The sequence below is a fragment of the Amblyomma mixtum genome, chromosome 10 (assembly GCF_055824585.1).
Source record: "Amblyomma mixtum isolate Tamu chromosome 10, ASM5582458v1, whole genome shotgun sequence".
Classification (NCBI taxonomy): Eukaryota; Metazoa; Arthropoda; class Arachnida; order Ixodida; family Ixodidae; genus Amblyomma; species Amblyomma mixtum.
Genome location: NC_143021.1, coordinates 64,360,373 through 64,373,880, shown reverse-complemented (window position 1 = coordinate 64,373,880; position 13,508 = coordinate 64,360,373).

Below are 13,508 nucleotides of genomic sequence, written 5' to 3'. Positions count from 1 at the left end.
TCACCCCCCCTCGGATCTTCACCTTTGCACATGGGGTTAATCTCATTTTCGCCATGCTAGTTTGTGGACATTGTTGAACAAGAGTAAACCACACAGATCGGAAATGGGACGTCATGTGGTGCCTAGTCCGGGGGCCAACAGTTACGGCGTGTAATACGTTTCAGAAAATGCATAATACGGCCAGCCACCTTCACGAATGTGTTACGGATGGACCCTCCATTTTAGATGCAACAGAGCAAGCGTTTGTTCTGTTATGGAGAGTTGGTACGTAACATTCACGGAATTTTTTTGCAGTGTACTTTTTGCAGGGGAACATTATGTAATGAGTAACTTGTTTCTAAAGGGGTACGCTTTCGAGTGAAATAGCTAAATTGGCATTTAGTCACGTTCAAGGACATTTGCCACTTTCAGCACCAGCACTGGATGTAATCCATGTTCCGATGAAGTTTTAAGACATCAGAGAAACTTTCCCAAACATGGTAAACGACACAGTCGTCAGCATATAGCCGAACATTGCAGGTAAGATCCAAAACAATACCATTGATTTAAATCAGAGAAAAAGGGGTCCAAGAGCAGACCCCTGCGGTACACCTGGGGAAATATTTAGATAACCTGAGTGCGAACCATTAATCAAAACACGCTGCATGCGGGCCTGAAGATACGAATAAAGCCAATCGATTACAGCGGGGTGCAGACCAAGACAACTTATTAAATGAGGTACAAAGTCAAAGGCTTTCTTAAAATCTAGAAATACGCAATCTATTTGAGACCCACGGTCAAAGGAAGAAAACAGATCATTACTAAACTCAAGCAACTCAGTACACGAAAAACCTGACCTAAAGCCATGCTGAACTTCTGTAAAATACTCGTGAGATTCAAGGTGCTTTATGACTGCGCTATATATTATGTGCTCCAACGTTTTCCAGCACATCCTGGTTTAAAAAATCGGTGGATTATTAGCAACAGAGCTTATTGAATCACTTTTATGCACTGGTGCCACATTAGCATTTTTCCAGTCATTTCGCAGACAAGCCGAGTTAAGAGATGCTCGGAACAAGATGACTCAGAAATGAGAGATTTCATTCGCGCATGACTTTAAAACAAAGTTAGGAACACCATCAGGACCACCGGCTGAAGATGAATTGATATTACTAAGCAATATTTAACACACCTTGATAAGTAAAAAACAATTCAGCCGTGGTTTCAGTGACAGATTCACGAGTTAACGGCAGTTCTCCTATGTACCTTCGCGCCAAAGCGGACTGAAAAAAAGCCTTAAAGCAGCATGCCTTATCACATTTATTACTAATAGTGTAACGTGGCAGCCAGCCCAAGAATGATGTGTGGTGAACCATGAACGAGCGATGATTTAATGGCCGCTGGCCTAGCGCGAGCGCTCCGTCCCGCGCCACTGTCAGCTTCGTCTTCGTCACACTACCCGGGGCTCCGAGCGATCGTCCCGATCGGTGACGAACAGACGCGCGGAATGGCGATGGTCTTGAGTGGAGGGTTCAACAGTATGTAGAATATGGTGCAGTGCTGGCCGCCACAGCGGATGAGATGATCGAAGGATGAGACCCGGTCCACGAAGCATCCGGGCCGGAGGGTGCCAGGAGCTGACGACCGAGGTCCTTGGACGCACCGGACGGCAGGGGCAGGGGGGGCGGTGTCTTCACGTGTGGGTCTTGGGTCCTGGGTCGGTCGGGTCTCGGGTCGGTCGGGTCTTGGGTCGTCGTGTCTTGTGGTCCGGGCGGGGGACGGGGCTGGGGTGAGCGGCGAGGTCGGTTCAGGTCGGGCGGGCTGGGGCATTGCCGGGCGGCGCGGACCAGGCACTCAGGGCCGGCGTCCATAGTAGGCGCAGGACACCGAAGCTCCGGGACCAGGATGGCGATGAAGGGACCCCAGCACCTCCACCAAATATAACGTGGCGGCCAGCCGAAAAATGAGGCGTGGTGAACCATGAAGAAGAGATGATTTAATGGCCGCTGGCCTAGCGCGAGCGCTCCGTCCCGCCCCACTGTCAGCTCCGTCTTCGTCACAATAGCATCACCATCGAGGTCTACATTCGGTATTCCGACTGGTGCACGTCCGCTGTGTTTCTAAAACGTCCCCAATTCCTTGGGATCATTGTGCAGTTTTGATCCCTAGTCATTAAAAAAGCTATCCTTAAGTGCTTGAACTTCAGTTTTTGTGTAGTGCCAAAAACATGAATCGACTGCAATACTACAGGGCACCGATTTTATTTGTATGATCATAGGAGATGTTTTTTCCTGATAAGCCGTCTGGTATGCCGCGTTATCCACTGTTTGTCGCTGCGGCGCTTTCCAGAAAGACTTTCAGATTCGATATATTGATTAATTAGGCATTCCAGCTTATTCGTGAATACTTCCCAAAGGAAACTACACCTTCTCCCCCGCCCAAAAAACCGGCAGCCCAGAGAAAAGGCCCAGGGCGTCGTGTACAAAATTCCGTGTTCCGTCTGCCCGGCGTCGTACATAGGGGAAACGAAGAACTTCGCGGAAAGGATGAACCAACACAGAGCGGAGGTCCGTCACACGAATCGTCAACGCAGCGCCGTGGCCGAACACTGTGAAGGTAGTAAGGTGGAAAGTTGGGCGAGTTGAATCTTATTCATGATGAAGTTAGCGCCAAAAACGAGGACTAAAGTGGGAGAGAAGACACAACACGAGCGCTTTTTCGCAACTAAAACTTTAATGGAAGAACACAAGACATATATACCCATCTCGTGAAGTAAATAAAAAAAAACATACATGATATCGTCAAGATAAAACTTAGAGGGCGATACATCTGAAGAGTGCTGAGTGTGCAAAAGGTACATAAAAGGTGCAAAAACAGGAAACTTCATGGTCACAATCACGAAGGGCAAACCAAAATACCCCCAAAAAAAAACCAAAGAAGGAGAGAAAAGGAAATGATATTAATTCCACGTGTGATCCAGGTATGCCAGCTCCTTTGCTGTTAAAGAAATTGACGGTGCGCTTATGCATGAATTTCCCTGTCGCGAAATATAAAAAGCCTCGGTAATTTCGCGCTGGAGGCGTTCTTCATGATGTGACAGAATTTCAGCCTGCGCATAAAGTGGATTGCATTTTTTCTTGCATACTGGCCCACATTCCGGCACACAATCCGGCTTACACTCTTTACATCCTTGGTAATGGTCAACCAAATGCGAGGACTTCGACCCAGAGAGCGATTTCTCGTGTTCTTTTAGCTGCACGTTTACACAACGCCCTGTCTGACCTATGTAGGTCTTGCCACAGGAAACGGGCAGTTCATACACCACACCCGTTTTGCACGCGATGAATCCCGAAGCATGGCATGTCTTCTTCTTATTTTTATTTTTTCCTCTCTGGTTCCCTATTGTTCTGCTTACTAGGCCGCACACTTTCTTGAGCTTGTTTGGGGCCGAGAAGATTACCTGTACGCCATAGCGCCTGGCCACGTTGGTAAGGTTGTGCGAAAGTTGATGCTTATATGGTATCACCAATTGTTTCTTCTTTATCTTCTCGTCTTTTTCCTTCTTTGAGGCAATACCTTATACCCAGCGGATAAGTTTTTCGCATGCAAAACCAATTGCGCTGTCCGGATAGCCTGATAACTTTATTCTATTTGCTTGTTCATGAAAACTTTTAGCCATGTCGTGCGTGCAGGACTTTACCAGGACTGAACGTAGGCATGAGAGTACAATGTCATTTTTTACAACTTTCGAGTGGCCTGAGGCGCAATGCAGTAGGGGTTTTACTGATCGCGGATGATAGCGCCAACAAACATGAGTCTGGTTGAAATAAACTGCAAGAAACTGCAATTTATCTCCGGCTGGTAATTCGAATGTGAAAACGAGACCATGTCCACATTCCCGGAAGACCTTCAAAATATTCACGACGTTGTCGGTGAAGCGTGCACTGTCCACAAATACCACATAATCGTCCACGTACCTAAACACATGAGAACACTGGTCGTTTAGACGGCTTTCAAGACACCTTATTTGTAGTTGTTTATAGGCCCCCTTCTAGTGCAGTTGGTATATTTCTTGATTTTCTGGGGAATGTTTTGGAATACTGCACACAATCTCATATGCCTGTCATTATCTGCGGTGATTATAATATTGATGCATTGTCAACGAGCCCCACCACGCAACAACTTTTTGACCTCTTTGTATCATATGGCTATGAAAATGTGATACTTTCGCCGACTAGAATAACAAATACATGTGAGTCCTTAATTGACTTGTGTTTTACAAACTACCATATTGAAAATGTACGAGCCGGTGTTTTACTATCTTCTATAAGTGACCATCTACCTATCTTTATTTTTTTCACACCCCACAAATCGCAAAGTACATCATCTGCTGCCGCCCCCCCCCCCCCCAAGTATAGGAAAATTGATACAAATAACATAGCCATTTTTTAAGAGCTAGTTGTTGCAGCTGATTGGAATGAGGTGTTGCAAACAAATGACTCTGACACTGCATATGATGTGTTTATACGCAAATTCACCCAACTGTATGCCCAAGCGTTCCCTGTCACGGAACAGAGAAAAGGCACGAAATCTAGAAAACCGTGGATTGACAACGCGCTCCTGAAAAGAATCAGGCATCGAGATAAACTTTTCGCGCTGTTCATAAGAACTAGGAACCTCGAACATTTGGAAAAATTCAAGGAACTTAGAAATGGGCTCGGCGCTGATCTTAAACGCGCTCGCGCAATCTACTATGAGCAAATATTTGCTAAACATGCTCATGCTTCTAAAAAGGTACGGCAAGTATTTAATGACATAACGTCAAGAAATGGAAAAACTATAGCTTCTGATTTGCAGAAGAGTTGAAATCTGGGTTAGTTGGTACATTATACTTAAGAAAAACCAGTGTGCCCCGTCTCTCCTTTGTCCCCGTCTTTTTGGCTGGTTTTTCTTAAGTATAGCTTCTGAGCTCACAATAGAAGGTATGTCATACGCAGGAACCAACCTCGCCAATAAATTCAATCAGCATTTCTTAAACTGTGGAGGATCGAGTGCATCCGTTATAAGCGATTCATACTGCAATTCCTATGCCGCTAAAAGCATCAAGAATTCAATATTCCTTTCTCCCACAACAGAGTCAGAAATTTATCCCCTAATCCAGAACTTAAAGAACGCTTATGCATAGCGTGAAGAACTGTATTCGTGAATCAAATGATGAGTTAATATTCAGAAATAGTACAGGAATCCCGGTGGAGTCTTTCCTTGAATTGCTTTCGTTTTACCTGAAGTCTACCTATGCCACCTGGGAAGGCAAAACGTACATACAGAAGTCAGGTGTATGCATTGGTTCATGTGTGGCGCCCGTACTCTCCGACATCTTCCTCAGTAGCGTGGACAGATGTCTTGAAAGCCGTCTAAACGACATGTGTTCTCATGTGTTTAGGTACGTGGACGATTATCTGGTATTTGTGGACAGTGCACGCTTCACCGACAACGTCGTGAATATTTTGAAGGTCTTCCGGGAATGTAGACATGGTCTCGTTTTCACATTCGAATTACCATCCGGAGATAAATTGCAGTTTCTTGCAGTTTCTTTCAACCAGACTCATGTTTGTTGGCGCTATCATCCGCGATCAGTAAAACCCCTACTGCATTGCGCCTCAGGCCACTCGAAAGTTGTAAAAAATGGCATTGTACTCTCATGCCTACGTTCAGTCCTGGTAAAGTCCTGCACGCATGACATGGCTAAAAGTTTTCATGAACAAGTAAATAGAATAAAGTTATCAGGCTATCCAGACAGCGCAATTGGTTTTGCATTCGAAAAACGTATCCGCTGGGTAAAAGGTATTGCCCCAAAGAAGGAAAAGGACGAGAAGATAAAGAAGGAAAAAGTGGTGATACCATATAAACATCAACTTTCGCACAACCTTGCCAACGTGGCCAGGCGCTATGGCGTACAGGTAATCTTCTCGGCTCCAAACAAGCTCAAGAAAGTGCGCGGCCTAGTAAGCAGAACAATAGGGAACCAGAGAGGAAAAAATAAAAATAAGAAGAAGACATGCCATACTTCGGGATTCATCGCGTGCAAAACGGGTGTGATGTATGAACTGCCCGTTTCCTGTGGCAAGACCTACATAGGTCAGACAGGGCGTTGTGTAAACGTGCGGCTAAAAGAATGCGAGAAATCGCTCTCTGGGTCGAAGTCCTCGCATTTGGTTGACCATTGCCAAGGATGTAAAGAGTGTAAGCCGGATTGTGTGCCACAATGTGGGCCAGTGTGCAAGAAAAAATGCAATCCACTTTATGCGCAGGCTGAAATTCTGTCACATCATGAAGAACGCCTCCAGCGCGAAATTACCGAGGCTTTTTGTATTTCGCGACAGGGAAATTCATGCACAAGCGCACCGTCCATTTCTTTAACAGCAAAGGAGCTGGCATACCTGGATCACACGTGGAATTAATATCATTTCCTTTTCCCTCCTTTTTTGGGTTTTCTTTGGGGTATTTTGGTTTGCCCTTCGTGATTGTGACCATGAAGTTTCCTGTTTTTGCACTTTTTATGTACCTTTTGCACCCTCAGCACTCTTCAGATGTATCGCCCTCTAAGTTTTATCTTGACGATATCATGTATGTTTCTTTTTTTATTTACTTCACGAGATGGGTATATACAGGGTCCGTTCTGAAAGTAGTAGGACTGGTTTTTTCCTGGGCGAATGGGTGGAGAGAGGTGGTCTGCGCGTGCAGGATCGTTGAAGAGGGATATTGGGAATGCCGGGGAAAATCGGCAGTCGGCTCTCGGCCGTTAAAAAGGGCAGGTCCCTTGTACTGTGAACCCCTTACGAAACGACTCGTCACGCAGAATCGTCGAGCGTTTACTGGATCAGCGATACGCGATCAAATTTTGAGTGAATCTTCGTAAAACGGGCAAAGAGACTCACAACATGATTAAGGAGGCCTACGGTGACGCTTCCATGGGTAGATCAGGTGTTTTTTGAGTGGGACAAGCTTTTCCGAGAAGGTAAGGAAAGAGTGGAGGAAGACGACCGCTCCAGACACCCTTCGACCAGCAAGACCAATGAAAATGTGTAGCGAGTGAAACATTTACTTAACAGTAATCGTAGAATGAGTATCAGAATGATTGCTGATGACTTGAGCATTCCTCAAACAAAAATTATTGAGATCGTGACAGAAAACGTATCCATGAGGAAAGCGTGCGCGAAGTTGGTGCCGGGAGTGTTGTCAGATGAGGAAAAGGCCAACCAGTAGGATATTCATCATGTGAATGAGGACCCCGATTTTTTGCCCAGCACAATGCGGCAACGCTGCCTCAGCCCCCCTACAGCCTCTACTTGGCCCCGCCAGACTTTTTTCTATTCCCGAGAATAAAATTGACGCTCGAGGGGAAACATCACGGATCGGTAGAGGTGGTTCAACAGGCCGTGAGGAGGGAGCTAAACAGCACTCCGGTCCAGGCGTTCCTGGAGGCGTACGAAAACTGTAAAACTCATTGGCAGCAGCGTGTAGGTGCGGAAGGGGTCTACCTTGAAAAATTGTAATCGTTTATACTATTCTCTTGAATAAATTTTGTTTAAAAAAATCAGTCCTGCTACTTTCAGAACAGACCATGTATGTCATGTGTTCTTCCATTAAAGTTTTAGTTGCGAAAAAGCGCTCGTGGTGTGTCTTCTCTCCTACTTTAGTCCTCGTTTTTGGCGCTAACTTCATCATGAACTGTGAAGGGTGTGACCACTCAATTGACTTCGACAGCTCCATTGTATTGGAAACGGAAGCTAACCCACGCAGGAGGCTCCTACTCGAGTCGTGGCACATTCAGCAAACACGAGAGAAGGTTAATCGTTCCCTGGGGACTCTCCCCTCATCCTACGGCCATGGGCTGCGGCCGTTGACCCGCACGTCCTCCACGCAGGGGCTTAAAAAGCCACGCTGCGCTCGCCAGTAGTCACACCATGACGAAGGAGCCCAGCCGGTCCCGAAACGTCGTGTTTTTTCTGTATTTTACTTGGTTGGCGTCACTTACCTTCTCCTAACATTAAATTTCCCAACCAGACAGACTTTGTGGAATGTTTTCTTTTGAATCTAAATTCTGGCTTAGATTAATAATGTCAGGAAGGAAAGACGAAACTTCGTTCTTCCTTGATGAATAGTCGCCTTTGTTAAAAAAAGAAAACTTTCCGAGGCCGACCGCTCGGAAGTAAATAAGGAAAATGCCGAACATTGGCGACAACACAACTGTGGTCGCTTATTCCTGGTATGATCACAGTGTCACGCACTATGAAGGCCGCTTGCAGGACAGTAAATCAAACACTGAAGATGAGTGCTCAGTTTCCCGTGAAGGCTCAGTGACGTGCTGATATAGATCATTAGTAGTAATTAATTCATGAAAGGATGAAGACAATGAACAATGGCTCGCACGAAGAGGTTCGTAGTTTCCCCATTTTAAATCAGGCATGTTGAAGTCCCTACCAAAAAAAGTTATTTTTTAAGCTGAGTAGAAATTCAAACAGTGATCTGAAATCGTCAGGGCTGGTAGCAGAAGGAGGGCGGTAGACAGAGCCAATAGCCAAATTCTTTCCATTGTTTAGGCGAAGATTGCTCCATACGGACTCGCAACCAACTACGGGCGCTGTTATTAATGAAGAGCTAAAACAGTGGTCAACAAAAATTCAGGGGGCACTTTGACTGTCTAAAGTGCGTAGAGGTGAAAGCGTTTTCCGCACCACTTTCGCTGCTTCTGTGGCACTGGTGGCGTTTCACGTCTAAGAGTGGAACGCGACAGCATCTTGCAACGCTGCCAGGGAGTCCATAGAACGCCATTGCCCATTCGGTTCTACGCCTCGCTCGTCCGTAAATTGGTTTTTGAGGAAAGGAAATGTATCTGTCTCTCATATCTCGGTGAACACCTAAACCTCGCCGGAAGGGAAGGGAGGAGGATGGGAGTGAGCGAAGACACCGTATTCACTAGGCGCGCCTTTGTTCATTGCAAACCATCGAGCTGGCATGACGGAGTGGATAGCATGCTCGTCTCGCACGCCGAGGACCGGGGTTCGATTCCCGAGCTCGACCAATTCCTTCTCGGTTTTATTTATTTGTACTGCCTGACTAGAAAAGTTAATTAGGCTAATTGGGTAATTAAGCAATTACCTAAGATCAGTGCCACTTACTTGGATCATGACTATACGATCCCTTCAATTGGTTGCATGGTTACTAGGCAAAGTACAATTGTCCCCGTTTGAAATTCGCGCACTGTGACGTCACGGCCGTTTCGACCAATTGAAAAGCGTGACATTTTCTGTCGACAACTGCTGCTTACAACGATGAGGCGTTAAAGGCTTTCGCCTTAATAAGAAGACCCCTCCACCATGCAAGTGCCGATCGCTACGGTACGCGTCATCATCAGCCTGACTACACTCACTGCAGGGCGAAGGCCTCTCCCATGTCTCTGCAATTAACCCTGTCCTTTGCTAGTTGCCGCCACTGTATCCCCGCAAACTTCTTAATCTCATCCGCCCACCTAAATTTCTGCCGTCCCCTGCTACGTTTGCTTTCTCTTGGAATCCACTCCGTTACCCTTAAGGACCAGCGGTTATCTTGCCTTCGCATTACATGCCCTGCCCAAGCCCAGGCGTCATAGCCGGTGGGAAATACTTTAGAGCTGAGAACAGAATTATCCAGCCACGGTTCACTGCCAATTATAACATGAGGTTTTAGAGAGGAAACAAGAGTAGCAAATTCATCGATTTTATTTTTCATACTCCTGCAATTCACGACTGCAGTTATCAATTCAAAATTTGATGACGCCAAGCTCATAATGAAAGGTGGGCGTGAGTAGCGGAGCTGGACGTTGCTTCCCTTCTGCAGCTAAAAGCTTTACTACGAGGGTCGGAGCCGGGGATCGCGTGAGCCGTGAGCCGGTGCACAGATCTGCCAGTTCTGCGCATGCGCGAAACCGAGTGACGCCACACGCGGCGCAAGTGGCGGCAGCTGTACCGGGAAAGACGCAGGTGCAATGCCTGGTGCGGCCATTCATCGTGCTCGCCTAGATTAGATACGCGCCTTGGTTGCCACACCCCTTCGGCTATAAAAGCACTGTACGTTCAGCAATAAACGGCATTTCTTCGCTGGCCACCTCGACTGGTACATGGTGTCAGAAGTGGGGTAGCTCACGTCGGGCGCCTGCCGTCTGAGGACAAGACTGCAGCGACCGAAACACGATGGAGGAACTGCTGAAGCTTCCTGAACCACTACTGTTGTCTGGGAATATCGCCAAGAACTGTGTTCCGGCGTCCAACAACGAACACGCAGCGTGGAAGCAACAAGGAGAAGAACCTTCGTTCGAGATTGCTTGCTGGTATATATAGCCTACAGGCGGCTGCATGATCACGGCCACGTGTTACAGATATCACGCTGGACAGGGCCCATAAAAAAGAGCGCATGCGCGACTGATAAAATACAAACTGGGAATTGTTCCGGCAAAAATTCTAGCTTTTTCTGCAAGCAACGAAATATCCAAAAGTGCCCCGAACCACGGCCGCCAAAACAGCACTGTTGCTCAGCACTGCCGGAGATGACGCATTGGAGGCATTTAACAGCTTTCTTTTTCTCGAGGTCGAGAACAAGCAAGATTATGCTACAGTTGTTAAGAAATTAAAGGAGTTCTGCCAAGAACAACAGAATGAAGTCTATGAGCATGTAATGAAGTGACTCGCACAATTAATGTGGACGGCCACAATCTGCCTTCGAGCGGAGCTGCTCAACAGACCAGCGTCCTGGAGCGCAAAATCCGAACTACGTCAGCTTCGTCTTTCTTCTTTCTCTCCTTCGTCGGCGCTAGCTGCTGGGGCATCAAACCCCAAATCTCTTTCTTACAATACCCCCCGGGTGAAGAGGCGCCATCCTGGCGGCCTAAGGATACGAGGCGATAGCTGGGTCGTAGTAGGGCTTCAGGCGGTCTAGGTGCACAATTTCACGGACGCGGCGGCGATGATCACACGAAGTCGTGATGGGCTCGACGAGAGAATTAACTGGGAATGTCTGCTGAACAACGCGAAAGGGGCCCTGGTATTTGCTCAACAGTTTTGTAGACTGCCTGAGCTGGAGGAGGGCGCCCAAAGCCAAACCAAGGAATCAGGACTATAGGACGGCGGCAGACCGGGAGAAGCGGGCAGTTTTTGATGGTGCTGGTCGTGAGAAGTGAATGAACGGGCGAGTTGACTGCATTCTTCGGCATGCGCGGCGGCTTGAGAGAAGGTTGTAAATTCGTACGAATCGGGGCAGTAAGGGAGTATGGTGTCCATGATGGAGGAAGGGTCGCGTCCGTAGAGAAGAAAATACGGGGGAAAACCAGTAGTGGCTTGCGTTGCAGAGTTATAAGCGTAGGTAACAAAAGGTAGAACGCGGTCCAAGTCGGAGTGATCGGCAGAAATGTACTTGGCCATCATGTCGCCGAGGGTCCAGATAAAGCGCTCGGTCATGCCGTTCGTCTGCGGGTGGTACGAAGACGTCGTGCAGTGTACGATGTGACACTCCCGAAGAAGGGCTTCAACGGCGCCGGACAAGAAGACGAGACCCCGATCGCTGAGCAATTCCTGAGGCGCACCGTGACATGATGTTCTGAAGTGTGAAACCTGCTACGACAGAGGCCGTCGCACCTGGCAACGGGGCAGTTTCCGCTTAGCGCGTGAGGTTATCAATGGCGACGATGGTCCAGCGGTGCCCTGCAGAAATGCTGGGAACAGGGCCATAAAGGTCAATTCCAACACGGTCGAATGCCCGGAGTGGACACGGTAAAGGTTGCAGATGTGCAGGTGAGTGCGGCGGTTGGTTCTTGCGACGCTGACATTCCAGGCAAGAGCGTGTGCTGGCGGACAACACGGTACATGCCCCGCCAATAATAACGAAGGCGCAGGCGGGTAAAAGTTTTCAGCAGACCGTCATGGGTGCATTGCGGGTCATCGTGATCACTGGCACAAATGGCGGAGCTGATATGGCTTGGAATCCCGAGCAGCCACTTGCGACCATCGGGGAGGTAGTTCCGACGGTGCAGCAGCTGGTCACGCACGACAAAGTGATGAGCTTTACGACGGAGCGCTCTAGAAGGGGGGCGCGCTGAGCGGTTGGCTAAGAAATCCAGAAGAGAAGTAATCCAAGGATCCTTGTGCTGCTCAGAAGTCTTAACAGTGGTGTCAAGGGAAGGTGTGAGGCCGGAAATAGATGGTGGGTCAGGATCAGAGGTCATAGGGGAGTGCGAGAGGGCGTCGGCATGGGAGTGTTTACGACCGGAAAAATAAATGACCCGAATGTCATAATGCTGTAAACGAAGAGCCCAACGAACGAGGCGGCCAGAAGGATCTTTAAGTGAAGACAGCCAGGAAAGGGCATAGTGATCTGTTATGACGTCGAACGGGCACCCATATAAGTAAGGACGAAATTTTGTGATTGCCCAAATAATCGCCAAACATTCTTTTTGCGTGACTGAATAATTGGTCTCCGCTTTTGTGAGCGTACGGCTGGCGTAAGCAACGACGTACTCATTGAAACCAGGTTCCACTGAGCAAGAACGGCACCGAGAGCGATGTCGCTGGCGTCCGTGCGAGGTTCTGTAGGCGCGAAAGGGTCGAAATAGCACAAGAATGGAAGAGAGGTGAGAAGCTGGCGCAGCGTTGCAAAAGTTTCGTCGCATGCAACTCTCGGCGTTTACTTTGCAGCAGATATGTCGTGGAATGACCATATTAATTACGTAGTTCAGAAACTTTCCAGAACAGTTGGTATCATGTGCCGCAATTGCTTTAATTTTCCTACGTCAGTTAACATGTTACTTTACCACTCTTTGTTCTCTTCCATAGCCAACTACGGATGTATGGTGTGGGCAACAGCAGCAGCATCTCATTGTCTTACAAAAGCGTATTATACGCATTGCATGTAAATTGCCGTATTTCTTCCAAACAGCGACCCTTTTCCATCAACGCAACGTTATAGAAATCAAGTCCATGTATAACTATAGGCTGTGCTATAAATATAAACTCGTCATAATGAAAAATGATGACTCCTTACTTAAACTTGCTGGGTTAGAGCAAAGCAGAACTGTGTACAATACCCGCGCAGCAGAGCCTTGCAATGTTAAGAAATTCCGCACAAACTATGGCAAACAAATGTTGCAGCATACCTTGCCGATACTTCTGAACCAGTTGTGCTGCCGCAAGAATCTTCATGTATCCAATATTCCTCTAAAAGAATTGCCCTAAATGTTCGTGTAGTTTTTTTTTCTAGCTATTACCATTTTGAGCGCACCTGTCAGTTTTGCTGTCCTTTATTTTCTCCTCCTCATCTTTGCCTTCATAGGCTATTTGACCGAATGCAGTTTTTTTTCTTTACAAGCACAATGTACTGCGTACTGAACGTACCGTCTTTGTCAAAAGTAACCAGGCTGCTCCCAAGGCAGCACGAAATATCGGCCCCTTGCGGGTCCCTTATGGGCAAAAGGGGCAGGGCCAGCCCGCCTAAAACCCCTA